The sequence below is a fragment of the Sminthopsis crassicaudata genome, chromosome 1, assembly GCF_048593235.1.
Source record: "Sminthopsis crassicaudata isolate SCR6 chromosome 1, ASM4859323v1, whole genome shotgun sequence".
Taxonomy (NCBI): Eukaryota; Metazoa; Chordata; class Mammalia; order Dasyuromorphia; family Dasyuridae; genus Sminthopsis; species Sminthopsis crassicaudata.
This window is the reverse complement of record NC_133617.1, coordinates 114,887,309-114,903,731: the sequence shown is the minus strand read 5'-3', so window position 1 is coordinate 114,903,731 and position 16,423 is coordinate 114,887,309.

Sequence of the window (16,423 nt, the reverse complement as noted above, 5' to 3'; positions counted from 1 at the left end):
TATTTAATATGTATGGGACTACCTGCCATCTAGGGGAGGGGGTGGAGGGAAGGAGGGAAAAAGTTGGAACAGAAGTTTTTGCAAGGGTCATTGTTGAAAAATTACCCATGCATATATTTATGCCATATGTCAATAAAAAGCCATAATAAAAAGTGATAATAAAAAAAATTAAGTTACTATGTTCTATTTGAATTTGATACTACCCTATTTAAAAAAAAAAATAAAGGTCCAATCTTTATCTGTTCATATTTAGGTTTTCAAAATTAAATGAGATCAGTTCTATAGGTCAATTCTATTTTGTTTGCAGGGTGGGTTATAATTTGGGAAGTATAAAAAAAATATTTTATAAGTTTATTATTAATAACATTTTTTGTAAGTTCAGGTACTTTGATGATCAGAGCATGAATCTAAGCTTCTTGTACTGATTTAGAGTGCAAGGGGTTTTTTTTCCCCGAAAGATCTATCAAATATGCAAGTTACAAGATGATCTTTTTGTTATAAAATGAATTTGCTTCATCTTTGTTATCACAGAGAAAAATGACAATTTCTCCTTATAGCTCAAACATTCTTTGAAGTACTTTGGGGGGGAGAAAAAAAAGCTAGTGTTTAATGCAATAATATAGAAGTGTATCCTATCCTCTATTTCCATATTGTCATACAATTTTGAAAATAACCTTCATTTTAATAAACTTTAAATGTACCTGATTACTTTTGAAATGACTGAGAGGTTGCATGACAGTGAAGAGGGCACTGTACTTTGAGAAAAAGAACATGTGTCTTCATTGCTTGAAATCTTTTTTCCGAACCTCCAACTGAATCACTCTATTATCAAGATACCAGTTTTCCAGAGCTAAGGTCCAGCAAGCAGGCTGTGCCCTGAACTTGGCATAACAACAATCCTTTGCACTCACCTTATGGAACAGCTGGTCCCAGAGCTCAGGCAAGCACCAATAGGCCCAAAGATGGAGCCCAGGTATGAATGGACTTTTTATCACTATTTAGTTTTGCCTCACAGTGCTATTGTGCCTCACTACTGTTGCTTCACTACACTGTTTGATTCCTTGTCAAACCACAAGTATATAAATCAAGGTTCAGCCACACTAAAGTGGGTCCCTCCACCAGGGGTGGGGCCCCACCATATGTGTCTAATCAGCCTCTTTGCTTGTCTCCCTCATTTTGAAATTAAACTTCTCTTTGATTCCTGATTCTGTTATCTCTGGCCTGCTTTGTTTGGCTCCAACCATCCACAGGTTAGAAGCTGCTTTGGTTAAGTTCAAGGGAATCATGGCAGAATTTTCACCTAACATAACTTTGTATGAAAATGAGAAGGTAATTTCCAATGAACCTAGAGCTTGTAACCCCTGTGCGAAAAACCCTCATGTGTTCTAGGAGCTTTATAGAGACCATCACTGGGTCTCTATTTTGAGGTTGGAAAAGAAGTTTTGCAAACAACCAAGACAGACAGCAATCTATGGGAATTTTGTAAAATAATGTAAAAAAATATCAAGAAATGTAAATTTTTCAATTGTTTATAACTTGTGTCACAGCCTTCCCCCAAAATTCTTTAGTGCAAAACACAGGAAAAGGATAATGCTTGAATCTACTCAAATCACTAGAAAGCTCCCAGATTTATGGATTTGCTGAAGACAGCATTTGCTTCTTTCTTTTTCTTTTCTTTTCTTTTCTTTTTTTTTTTTTTTTTTTGAGGACAACTGAAAAATTAGAACAGAGAGAATAAGAACATGATTTCCAACACCCCAATTAATGGAGTCACAAAAGGCCTTGAGGCTCAACTAATTCAATCAAAAGAATAAATTTAATATAAAGAAAATAAAAATTTTTGATCATTGCAAACATACTACATAGGAAAATATTGGGCACATCTCTAAACTTATATAAAAACAAACAACAGAACCAAGCAGTTCTGGCCAGCAGGCCAATTTGGAGATAAAGGACACCAGGCCAAGCCCACAGGAGATCACCTTGAGTAAATCCCTCAATAGCTTTCAGAGGTCCCAAGGGTGACTGGAAGTAGTGGCTCCAGAGTGATGGTGAACAGATGTTAGGTTCTTACTAAATGCTAAGTCAGTACTTAACAATTATCTTTTCCTCTCCCCTTAAAATGTCATATAGAGATTGCAGTTGATTAGTAGTTAAGCCTAACACTGGACGCATCCATTGGATATCTCCTATTAATTTTTGGAAATCATTTAAGGTGTTCAACTTCTCTGTTCTTAAAGAAAGCTTTTGTACTGTGAGTGTCTTAGGATATACTTCATATCCTAAATATTGAAAAGGAGCATGTCTTTGAAATTTTTCTGTAGCTATATGCATTTTGTAGTACTTTAGTGTTTCCATGATCCTTTGTAGACATGCTTCTAACATTTGTTCTTCAGGTGCACATCCCAAAATATCATCCATATAATGTAACAATATTACTTTTGGAAATGATTTTCTTACTGGAGCAAGAGCAGCAGCAACATACATTACATACAGTGTTTCTCACAAGCCCCACCCACGCTGGGCGCCAAATGTAAAGTTCTGTCATCTCTCAATTATAATCCTTCTCTGGGAGGAGGTTTCTTTTCTGTATAATCTTTTCCTCTGTGAGCAGGTTTCTTGGGAGGCTTCTGGATCCTTCCCCTCCAGAAGTGTGAGATTACTGGATTTGCGAATCCACAGGAAGTGTTCTCTTTGACTTAATCCAGACTGCCTCCTTGCCTGACTGCCCTCCTCTTTTATCCTCCCAGAGAATGGGCTTGTGGGAACTCCTTCAACCAATAAACTTGCTCCTTTTAAATGTAGTGTAAAGTCCTTTTCAGAACTCCTTTTAAAGGTGTGAACTAAAGATGTGAACTACAGAATTGTTAAGTACCGACTTAGCACTTAGTAAGAACCTAACAAACTATGATAGAGGAAGTGCCTGCAGATGGAATTGGCAAGAAGCTCATGCAACTGCCTGAAATAAAACTCTATGTGACAGAAAATAATGCTTCCTGTGGGGTCTAGAAAGTCAGTGATCATCTTTGAAAGAATCATCAATTTAGGATGTCAGACTCCTGATATCTTAGAATTAGGGGGCTGATCAAGATTCCTCTTTCATCCAAATTTATGTTTATGAGTATCAGAGTGGAATGAAGAATTGACCAGTTGGAACCTTCTAATTAAGAAGGACAAAGTTGACTCCTTCCCAAAAGGACAAAACTGACTCCTTCCCAGACTTCACCTTGGGAGAATCTTTAGAAAGTACTTATTCCTCTCTCCCATACCTCCTTTCTTTCTGGAGATGTGTTTAATCACATTCTACCCGGGTCCATATGATGACCCTCAAATTTACATCATACTTTCTGCAGTTTTATGGAGTATATCTCCCACCAAGAACAGCTTAGGTGGCAAAGGAGGCCACAGCAGCAGTCAAGAAGACTCATATTTCTGAGTTCAAGTCTGGCCTCAGACACTTCCCAGCTTTGTATTCCCAGACAAATCACTTAAACCTGTTTACATCAGTTTCCTCATCTGCAAAATGAGCTGGAGAAGGAAATGGCAAACCACTCCAGTATCTTTGCTAAGAAATCTCCAAAAGGGATCATGAAGAGTCAGACACAATTGAAAAGAACCCAACAATAACAACCTTCCCCCGAAAAAAGTAGTACAACCACAGTAACTCAGAATCCTAGTTAGCAAAGTTTCTAACACTCAGAGATTTGGTTCACCACTGTCATTTTAATTTTTGTGTTACTGATACATTGCTGGTGGAATTGTGAATACATCCAGCCATTCTGGAGAATGATTTGGAACTATACTCAAAAAGTTATCAAACTGTGCATATCCTTTGATCCAGCAGTGTTACTACTGGGCTTATCTCCGAAAGAGATCTTGAAAAAGGGAAGTGCAAGAATGTTTGTGGCAGCCCTCTTTGTAGTGGCCAGAAACTGGAAACTGAGTGGATGCCCATCAATTGGAGAATGGCAGAATAAATTGTGGTATATGAATGTTATGGAATATTATTGTTCTGTAAGAAATGACCAACAAGACAATTTCAGAAAGGCCTGGAGAGACTTATATGAACTGATGCTGAGTGAAAAGAGCAGGACCAGGAGATCATTATATACTTCAACAACAACAATACAATATGATGATCAATTCTGATGGATGTGGCCATCTTCAACAATGAGATGAATCAAATCAGTTCCATTTGTTCAATAATATATAGAACCAGCTACACCCAGCGAAAGAATTCTGGAAAATGAGTGTGAACCACTATATAGCATTTCCAATCCCTCTGTTTTTGTCTGCTTGTATTTTTTTTTATTTCCTTCACAGGCTAATTGTAAATTATTTCAAAGTCCAATTTTTCTTGTGCAGCAAAATAACTGTATGGATATATATACATATATATATATATATATATATATATATATACATATATATATATATATATATATATATATATATATATATACACACTTTAATATATTTAACATGTATTGGTCTACCTGCCATCTGGGGGAGAGGGTGAGGGGAAGGAGGGGAAAAATTGGAACAAAAGGTTTTGCAATTGTCAATGCTGAAAAATTACCCATGCATATATCTTGTAAATAAAAAGCTATAAAAAAAATTTATGTTATCTCCAGCTAATTGCTGACCTCTGCATCTAAGGCAAAATTCATAGGAAATGTTTAGAAAAAAGATATGAACAAAACATATGATAGCAGACATGAAAAGGGATATTGAAGAAAGACTAAAGTTTTAGGAATGGAAGAGATTTCCCTCAGTCCTTGGCAATGTGAGTACAAAATGAGTACAGTCTTAGCCTACATTCTCTATTCCAAGTCACCTGTACCATCTCAGGTGGCCCAGTATCTCCCAATGGCTTCAATATCTCCCTTCTCTAATGCAGATCTACTCTCCTCTCAGTTTCTTCTGTACATTGATGCCCTGGCTTGTTAATATTTTCCATTCTTCCTCTTTAAGTTCCAGGCAAATTAGGGATGCTGTTTCTTTCTTCTTCTCAGTCTATTCTCTCAAATGCTACTTATAGTTCTGTAAAACTCATTGGTGTAACTTGTGTCCCATTTCCAACTCAAAAATCATCGTAGTCCAAATTGTTCTCAGATCTTCAAAGAATTCTTGTCTTTCTATATGCCAGATCCAGCCTGCCAGTCTGTTTTCAAACCCCTATTACATGTGTAATAATTCAAAATTTCATGACAGCCCATATTTTAACTAGCACTTTATCCTGATATTGGTAGAGTCCTAACAGTTATTTCATATTATGTCATTTTCATTTAAAAATCTATCAATCATATGGAAATTTTCTCTTGATAGAACATTATTACCAGTAGAGTTGTAAAATTAAAAAAAAAAAAACAAAAAAAAAAAACCTTCCTACATCAGTTCCAAAAACAAATCACATTTATGCAGATACATTTGTGTGTATAATTAAATAAATCTTGTCTCATTCACTTGCAATACAAAAAAGGAAGATTTTAGTTTCTCAACTGATAGCAAAGGTCCTCAGATATGGATAATCCTTTCCATTCTATTATCTGCACGTAGAACCAAGGAAAATTGCCTTGCATATGAGTTGCAAAGTATCTTTTTGACCATATAAACTATTGCTTCTCCTCTTAAACTTAGCAATTCTCTAAGCAATCTTAGACGAGGCAAACAATTCTTTTGATGTCACAGATGGTTTTTTAAAGTTTGCTTTTCAAAATTGAAAGCTGCATAATTATACGATATAGCTTAAAGAAGACAAAATACATCTGCCTCCTTCCTTTGAAGACATGGAGGATTTTGATTGTGAAATGTTGCACAAGCTGTCTAGTTCTATTATATGTTATTTTTCTATTTTATTTTATTTTATTTTTTACAAGACATCCTATAAGCCCAGTAGGTAGTTCATTAAATGGATGACTGTGAAGTATATTCAGAAATAAAGATGAAGCATTTGATTAGTTTCAATTATTTCCAACCAGCTACTGTATTTATCCATTAAAAAGGCTATTGTTTATATTTTAAAACATCAAGAGCTTTCTCCTGCTAGAATGAAAAGTCTATTTTAATGAAAGGGAAGACCTCAGTGCTTAGCTATTTTCTGAAGATTCTTCTCACTGTTAGTGCTGACAGTTGGTAGTTTGATGCCATCTCCCTCTGCATCTTGTTCTGATGTTTTTATGTATATCACTGTCCAAGGAGATCTGCCCGTGACAGAGTGGAAATCTCAGTGCTACATTCTTTAAGGCCTGAAAAACTTATGTTGTTCCAGACCCATCCCAAGTTCTGCTATGACTGTATCACTGGTGGGAACCTGAGTTTGACAAATGTATTTTAAGGGACCATGGTGAGAAGCTTAAGAGAACAAGAGGAGATGAATTTGAAGAACACTGGGCAGCTAGGTGGCAAAAAAAGATAGAGCCCTCCAATCAGAAAATTATGAGTTTAAATCCTACTTGTACTATGTGATGCTGGAAAAATTAGCCTCAGTTTCCTGGTCTGCAAAATGGGGATTTTAATCTCACAGGGTTGTTGTGAAACTCAAATGGGATAATATGTGTATTTGTTATTGTTCAATTATGTCTGACATTTCATGACCCTATACTGTCCACGGGATTTTCACAGCAAAGATCCTAGAGTATTATGCCATTTCCTTCTCCAAATCATTTTCTAAATGAGGAAACTTAAAGTGACAAAGATAAGTGACTTGCTAATATGTTTTTGGGGTTGCATTTGAACTAAGGTCTTCCTAAATGCAGGCCTAATAATATGTAAAACTAACACAGAGGAGCGAGAAGAGTTTTGGAAGCTATAAGACAGCAATATGTATCGTCTGAAGTGTGTCAGTGATCCACCACCTCACACACACATATATACATATGCTTGGATAATCTTTCATTTTCCTTTTCCTCTTAGACTACGGTCAATGTCTTTGCCCTTGTAAATGGGAAAAGGCTGTTTCTTTTTTTTTTTCTTTTTGTTTCTGAGGCTGGGATTAAGTGACTTGCCCAGGGTCACACATCTAGGAAGTGCTATGTGTCTGAGACCAGATTTGAACCGGGGTCCTCCTGAATTCAGGGCTGGTGCTCTATCCACTGCGCCACCTAGCTGCCTGGGAAAGGCTGTTTCTTACCAGTTTATTTATATTTCTTTGTTTAAATTTTGTTTCTTAAACTCTTTCTTTCTTTTCTTGCATTTGGAGTCAAGTGACTTGCACAGTGTTAAATGTTTGAGGCTAGATTTGAATTCATGTTCTACTTGACTTCTGGGCTGGTGTTCTATCCACTGTACCATCTATTATCCCCTATTTTCTTTATATGAAGCTTCCAGCTTTCTGTTTTATCCATTACTCACTCCAAGAAGGAAACTGGATTTTCTTCTTCTTCATGTTACTTGCTTTGTTTGAAAAATTTCGCCACCTATAGAAATAAACACTACAAGGAGAATTAAAGAAAACCAGTTTACATTTTAAACATTTTTCTGTTTCAAACTTTTAAAAAGATATATACATTTTTAGGTATGTGTGTGTGTGTGTGTGTGTGTGTGTGTGTGTGTGTGTGTGTGTAAGGGTACATATAAAAATACATATACACATACAGATATATAATTGTAATGTTCTGTGGAAAGGAATATTATCTTTTTTTCTACAGATATATGCACTGATATCTATATATGTACATATGCATATGTGTACATATATTTTCTATATTATATATATGCATTATATATTTATATGCATATATACATATATATTTCCTATATCACACACACACATATATATACATGTATATATGTATATATATATACACACATATATATAATTGTAGTATTCTGTAGAAAGAAATATAATCTCTTTTTCTTACAGATTTTTTGTAAGTTTTTAATTTTAGAGAAAATTGGGGTTAAGTAATTTGCTCAGGATTACATATGTTGTTTGAAGACAGATGTGAATTTAAGTCCTCTTGACTCCAGTGCCAGTGCTCTATCCATTGTGCTACCTAGCAGTCCGCAGATTTTTTATTTTAAAAAAATGTTTTATAATATCTTTTGATTCCCTTGCTAATTTTCTCAGAATTTCTAAGGTACTAGCATGTCATCTACAGAAATAATTTTATTTCCTATTTTCTCATGTTGGTACTTTAAATTTAATTTTCTGTCTCACATTTCCGTAACGAGTATTTTTAAATCTGTATGGCAAATAATTGTGGAGATACAGGACAACTTTGCTTTATTAATGTTGTAGTGAAAATTTTAATATGTTCTTTTTTTAATATCTTTTTATTTACAAGATATATGCATGAGTAACTTTACAACACTGACAATTGCCAAGCCTTTTGTTCCAATTTTTCCCCTCCTTTCCCCCACTCCCCCTCCCCCAGATGGCAGGTTGACCAATACTTGTTATATATGTTAAAGTATAAATTAAATACAATATAATATGTTCTCTTTAAAAAAAGAAAGGCAGTGTCAAAAGCCACATGTTTGTCAGGATCTGCTTGTGTTTGTATCTACTTTTCAAATGATGCTAATGAAAGGCAGCACAGATGATGGAAAGAATAATGAACTGAGAATCTACTAACCCAAGCTCCATTCCTGGCTCTGATACTAATGTGTATGACATGAAACATGTAATCAGGCTGACTTATGAAAAGCCTGGAAATTCTTGAGCTGATGCTGAGTGAAGAGAGTAGAACCAGGAGAATATTATACTAGTAACAAGAAGATTATGTGATCAACTGTGATGGACTTAGCTCTTCTCAACAATTTGGCAATTCAAGGCAATTCCAATAATCTCTGGATGGAAAGTGCTATCTACATCCAGAAGGAACTGTGGAGACTGAATATAGATTGAAGAACAGTATTTTCACCTTTTTGTTTGTTCGTTTTTTCTTTCTTGTGGTATTTTCCCTTTTGGTTTAATTTTTCTTGCACAACATGACAAATATGGAAATATATTTAAAAGGATTGCACATATTTAACCTATATCAGATTGCTTAATGTATTAGGGGGAGGTAAGGGAGGGAGAAAAAAATTTGTAACACAAAATCTTACAAAAATGAATGTTGAAAACTATCTGCATATGCATTTAGAAAAAGAAAGTACTATTGAGAAAACAGTGATTAAATAAGTCACTAAATAGAAACATTTAGAATTTGTTTACACCTCTAATGGTTTGATTCAATTAAGAAATACACTTCTTAGTAATTATTTACATTCCTCTTCCAAAGGACTGTTATTTCTTCTGTCTTTTGCCTTTACTCAATATATTGTTTTTCTTTTCTAATGACTTTGAGACTCCTGGCTGCTCATCGTGGCTCCTTTTATTCTTCAGTTTAATCAATTCACTAATAAACAGTTTAATTCATTATATTTGTTAATTCATTATATAACAGTTTAATTCATTATATTCATATCATCAATATAGCTATAGTGAATGTAACAGCAAACAGTGTTGCTGGAAACTTTATGGGAAGGAGAATCATATGCAGTTAAGTTAGGAAGGGTTATGCTACATTGCCAAGGTACTTAAATGCCAGAAAGAGAAATTAATATTTGATTCTAGATGTACAAAGAAGTCACTATAGCTTCTTGAATAAAGAAATGACATATAATAACATGAGCAACATGCCCAAAGACAAAAACAAGTTATTGGGAGACCCCCCATTTCTAAATCCCAGGACTATTTTCTTTCTTTCTTTCTTTTTCTTTTTTTCTTTTCTTTTTCTTTTTTTCTTTTTTCTTTTTTTTTTCTTTTTTTTTTTTTTTTGTATTTGTGGTCAAGTGATTTGCATAGCTAATAAGTATTAAGTGTCTGAAGCTAGATTTGAACTCAGTTTCTACTTGACTTACATATATATCTATCTTCCTTTTCTAAGTCTCTTTTTTTCAAATTGGATCAGCTTTTAGCACTAAAAGTTTTCACTTCTAATTTTTATTCTCTTTCCTTAATGTTTCCATCTTCAATGGAAAGAAATGTTATTTCCATTAAAGCCAAAAGGTGGCAGCACTAACCTAAATATTAATTATCCACTAATGCATAATTAATCTAACAAGAAATAGGGGAAACCTAAAAGTCCCCATAAAAAGAAGATGTCAGATGAAATATTTGGACAGGATGTTGATAATATCACTCTCTCCCAAAGACAATCCTAAGATGAGGGAAACAGAAGATCAAGAATTCAGAGAAATAGAATTTTATCGTTGGAAGGGATTTTAGTAGCCATATTGTCCAAACCATATGGAAAAAGTATCCCCTTTCCAACATATCTGTTAAGTAGTCATCCAGTCTCTACTAGACGATTTTCAATGAAAAGGAACCTATTTATTTTTTGGCATTGCCGATTACACTTTTTGGATAGTTCTAATTGTTAAGAAGTTTTTCTTGGTATCTAGCCTAAATTTGCTTCTTTGTAACTTCTATTTACTGCTCTCTGGAGCCAAAAAGCACAAGTGTAATCTTTCTTCTTCATAACAGTACTTCAGATATTGAAAGATCATTATCTTATCCTCCATTATTTGAAGATTTTTTTTTTTTTTTTTGGTCTTAATTTCCCTTTAGTCCCCTTCTAGGTTTTCTAAATTCAGGCGGAACAACTCTAATTGCTCCAATTCATCATCACATGGCATGAGTTTAAGGCTCCTTGACCATTTTGGTTCCTCTTGTGTGGAAACTCCCCAATTTATCAGTATCTTTTTGAAATTGAGGTGCAAAAAACTGAATATAATACACCCAGAGATGGCACACTGGGAAATGAGTGTAAACTGTTTGCATTTTTGGTTTTCTTCCCAAGTTATTTTTACCTTCTGAATCCAATTCTTCCTTTGCAACAACAACAACAAAAAATTTGGTTCTGCACATGTATATTGTATTTAGGATATACTATAACATATTTAATATGTATGGGAATGCCTGCCATCTAGGGGAGGGGGTGGAGGGAAGGGGGAGAAAATTCAGAACAGAAGGGAGTGCAAGAGATAATGTTGTAAAAAATAAAAAAATTACCTATGCAAAAATACTGTCAAAAATGTTATAATTATAAAATTAATTTTTAAAAAAAAATTTAAAAAGAACTGAATATAATATTCCAGATGTGGTCTGATGAAGGAATAGTATGTTAAGACAATCACTCCTTTATTTCTGAAATAAGATCTTATTATCATGAACTTTTAAAAATAAAACAAGGTTAGCTCCCACTTATATTTTGCTCTATGAATTACGAAGTGCTTTCATCACAGGAACCTGGGAGGGAGATATAAGTATGTTTATTTCTTTTTATATGTCAAGAGAACTAGATCCCTTCACTACTAAATCCTTCACTTAAATCCAATTCACTTGCATGTCATGGCATCACTTCCTTGATATCATGGTCCTCTTCAAGAAATGACAAATATCAAATGTGCTTAGTCACATTGGGGCAACTGAGTAACACAATGTATAAGGTGCTGGGTTAGAAATCAGGAGGACCTGAGTTCAGCTCTGGCTTCAGATATTTACTAGCTACCTGTATGGCTCTTGGCAGGGGCAAATCACTTAATCCTGTTTGCCTCAGTTTCTCATCTGTAAAAATGAGCTGGAGACAGAAATGGAAAACAACTGTAATGTCTTTGCTAAGAAAACCCCTAATATAGTCACAAAGAGTTGGGAATGATAGAAACAATTCAACACACAGAACAAAAAACAAGGTCACTGAAAAAATCATTAAGCAAGATAGAGCCTGGAGAATTTACATACTGGAGAATAATCCCTCAATCTTTGGGAGGCTTAATAATTCAGTAATTGAGGGTATATAAGAGCAATCCCCAAAGATAATTATTTATTCTGGGGTCACCTGTGCTGGAATTGAATGAATTGGATATGATCTCACTTATATCACCAGGCTGCATAAACTTTTGGCATTTATCTCCTTTTTGATAAATGACAACTATTAAGTATTCAAGTCAGAACATATATATCCATGTATTCTTACTCAAGTCCAGTATTCTCTTTTTCATAGCATAATGCCTTTTGGAGTCCATTATCATAGAATCACAGAATACTCAAACTGAAATGCATAATTAATCTAATTATGAAAGAGCCCTGGACAACCATATACTTCATCCTGTCACCATTGCTGTAATATTAAGTTTTTGTCTCAACAAGCATTGGGTGTATTAGGTGGAGGATTGGCTTAATGTTGGTTGTATCTTTGACACATATTATTAACTCTATGATCACGGATGGTTTACTTAAGATCTCAAAGTCCCAGGCAACTCTTTAAAATTAGAATGTATCAACAGAGCTGTGTCAATGAAATCAAAGGCCCAAATGAAAAAAAAAAGGTAGTTGATATTTGATATGATTTTCAAGTAAGTCAAAGGAAGAGTGGGAGTAGAATGTGATATTCTTGGGGGTCATTGAATATATTTTCAGTTAAATAATTATTTATCTGAACCCTCAGGCCTCAAGGGGTTCCTTGTACTAGATGCAGAGTACCTTCCTGAAAAGGGGGTTTCTGCTAAGAAAATAAAACATATCGAATAAAATTAAAAATATGGCCTCTGAAAGAAACCATATTTTGGGAAATGGGATGAGGGCAGTTGGTTGAATGTGAGATAAAGTATTTTAAAGACTTAAATGTGGTTGTAAACTGGAAAACTCATAATTGTGTTGCAATTTAAATTATTTCCTAAAATTTAATAATTTAAGAGTGCTTTCTAAACATTAATATTTATTTATTTTTTTATGAAACATAAAGAGGAGATATGGTTTAATCTGTTGTATACAAACGGCCATGGCACATGGGGTGCAGTGTCAGGACAAACTCATGAAGATCTGAGCTGAAGTGGACAAGTCACTTAACTTTCTCAGTTTCCTGATACATAAAATGGGGATAATAATAGCACCTCCTTTCAAGGGTTGTTGTAATGATAAAATTAGGTGATATATGCAAAGCACTTTGCAAACTTTAAAGGCCTATATAAAAGTAAGCTATTATTTTTCTCAATCTCATTTCTGAAGATACTTTAATATGAAAGGAAGGGAGAAGGAAAGGAAAAAGAATAAATATTTATGTGCTAACTATGTGCCCTACCATTTGTTAGGCATTGCACTAAGCACTTTAAAAAAAAAAAAAAATCTCAAGAGACAATAAAGTTTCATTCCTTTTACTTAAACGTGACTTAGTCTTCATAATAAAAAATGTATATATATCTTAACAATAGAATTATACACAAACGGCTCTTAGATTGGAGCTGTAAGACATAAGAGAAAAAAGAGACAATGGAAAACATTTAGAGAACTATAGGCCGCATGGCAATAAATTTGAAACATAGAAACATTAGGGTCTTTAGGAAATCATTTATTCAGGGATCTGACTGTTCAATGGTTCATATTCTGAAGAATAATTTGCAAAATAGTATGATCAGTGGATTTTAAGGGCTATGTTTTGCCTTAGTCTTAAATTCTTTTCCTAACTACAAAAAAATATTTAGAGATTAGGTTATTTCTATTGGTGAAGAAATAGTTTAATTGATTGTCTTAGGATCTGTAAAAGGTTAATGCCAAGGAAGAATCAACCAATTATTCTCTAATCTAAAGAAGTGACCAAATAAAACACTTAGGGAAGGTAATCTAAGAATCTGGAACTAACTCCTTCCTGATAGTTCAGTAGAACACTGGCAGAAGTTACTGGAAGGAAACTGAAGGTTTTTAAAAGAAAAAAACAAAGGGGAAGTGAAATAACAAAAGTCCATGACCTTGGACAAAAAGACTCTGGAATGGCAGAGCTATATGCAGATTTAGGCAGATCCTAGAACTGCATTAACTCCTGGTTCTGCTATAACCTGTGTGATTTGATAACTTTGAGCCTCACTTTCCTTATATGTAAAATTAAGGGATTAAGTCAGATGTTTCTTTTGTTGTTGTTTGTTTTAAGAACCCTTATGGCTATGATTCAGTCGACCAATTAATAAGAATTTATTAAATACCTATAATGTCAGGCACTCAGAATGAGGTTTAGAATGAAATTAAGGTTTAATTGAGGTCTAGTGGCAGGTTCGGGATACAGGGAGTCAAATGGAGCTCCCCTGCAACCCCTTTGGATTCAGCACAAGGATACAGAGTTAAATGAGGTCTAGTGGTGGTACAGAGTCCCCTGAAAAAGAATTTACAGCCCTGAAAACCTAGATTAATAAAGGAGGTTTATTATGGGGTTTGGAAGTAGAGTTAAAGTCTAGTTAGTAAAAAGTGAAGGTAGAGATAAAAGGGCACCCTAAATAAGATTCCAGTGGACAGAGCTCCCTGGCAAGCCAGGCATAAAGCTGCCATGTTAGGAACCTCTGCAAAGAGAGAGCTCCAGTTTGGCTCTTTTATAATGAGAGATTTAGCTAAAGGGACCTGTGGGTGGTGTCCCAAATTGGCTCAGATCTGGGTGGGGGTTGTGAGAGCCCAGATCTCCTATTGGAATTCAAAAGGGTAAGGTCCTAGCTTCTTGAATTGATAATGCATCTGCTAGAAGGAGCTGGGAATCAGAAAGGAATAATCAATCTGAAAGGATTAGTTTCTTAAAAGGGAGCACAACCCACATCAAGAACACAAAGACATGAAAGTATCCCTGTTCTCTAGGTTCATACATTCTATTTATATTTATGATTTGTCAGAATATGAGACTGGTATGCATTATCTTTCTCCTCTCCTAGCCTATATTTACTTATGTTATAATTAATTAACTTATCTTTTTTCTGATTTCATCTGATATGAAATTCCAAGATAGAGTCCTACCTAGATATTTTAAAGACATAGTTCTATAGTTATTTGTATTGCATGCTTTAGGTAAATTTTTCTAATTGGGTTCCAAAATAAAACAATGTCTAGAAAATTTCTGAGAACTGATAATATTCTTCTCATCTTTTTCCTGGGTATCTAGTTTCCTTCTCTTCCAAAGCAGTATAACACTATGAATGAAAAAAATTAGGAGGCAGTAATGTCCAGTAAGTCATAGCATTTCCAACTACTTGTGCTCAAACACTGATGGAGACAGACCATGACTTTGAACCTAAAAGCTCGGGAAACTACCGGGCCTCCGTCTATTGTACCCCTCCAGCTGTCACTGTGGAGATCAACTCTTGTAGGGGTTCACCTACCATACTACCACCATCACCAATTGTTAACCATCTGCCACCAATGGAGTTGAAGGCCAAGAGATCAGGAAATGTAGGACCCTCTAGATCCCTGATCCTGTATCCAAAGTGGGCCAGGCCCTGCAGCTACCAGGTCAGCTGAATTTTCAAGTGCTGTCTTTTTAGCAGCCATAACTACTGAAGACTAGAAGAGCATGGGGGAGGGGGGCAAGGGGGGAGGGGGAGAGAAGGGGCTAATACTAAAGTCTTTAACAAATGATTCAGTATCAACAACAGATGTGATTTTATCAGTGGAAATGAAAATAAAAAAGATGCTTTACCATCTGCTTTGCCCTTGTACCCTCAGGACCATGGGATCTTTTTATCTGACTTGTAGGTGACATTTGTATATGTTGCATCCCCCATTTGAAGACAAGCTTCTTGAAAGCAGTTTTTTCTATTTGTATTCCCAGAACTTAGGTATACAGTAATTGTTTGATAGGTACTTTTTCATTCTTTCATTCAAACTTCCAACATGAACACTAAGTAATCAAAAAAAAAAAAAAAATAGCTGTGCAGAGAATTTAAGACAGTCACACCTTCCCCATTAGGAATAATAATTTAAATTTTAAAGTTATCTGAGATTAGTTTGTACATTCTTAAGTGGAAATTCCAGTTTTAATGTAATCCAATTTTAAAAGCTTGTTATGCCTTACTAAGGACCAAGCAGAAAGTCAGAAATACTTTTGTTGTAGTATCTAGCATGCAAAGAATGGTTTTACAGAATCACAGATCTTTGAGCTAAAATGAGCCTCAAAAATTCATCAACTCCCTATCTTAGACATGTGTACAAATATGTACATTATGTCTACATAAATACAATATATAATATTGTTTGTATATTCAGAATGTACATTTGTATACATTTGAAAGAGACAAGCAATTTTCAGGATGAAGCAATTTGTCTAATCTCTGTGTCAAAGCTTCAACTATAACCCAGATCTCCTGAGCTCCTGCTGTGTGTAAAGCACTATGCAAGGCATGATGGGAAAGTCCATAGATACAAAGTCAAATAAGACATTATCCCTCCCCTATTGGAATTGATTGAGAAGATAAATACAGTAAATAGAATCCTTCTCTTCCTTCAAGACACAATTCTAGAGCAGCTTTCTTTTTAGTCTACTACTGATCCTGGAATCCTGAGTCAATTATATTTGTCTTTTTTTTGGAAGGGGCAGGGTAACATACATGTTATTTCCCCTGATAAATTATAAACTCCTTGAAAATAGGGATTGTTTCATTCTTTATATTTGAATCTCTAGCACCT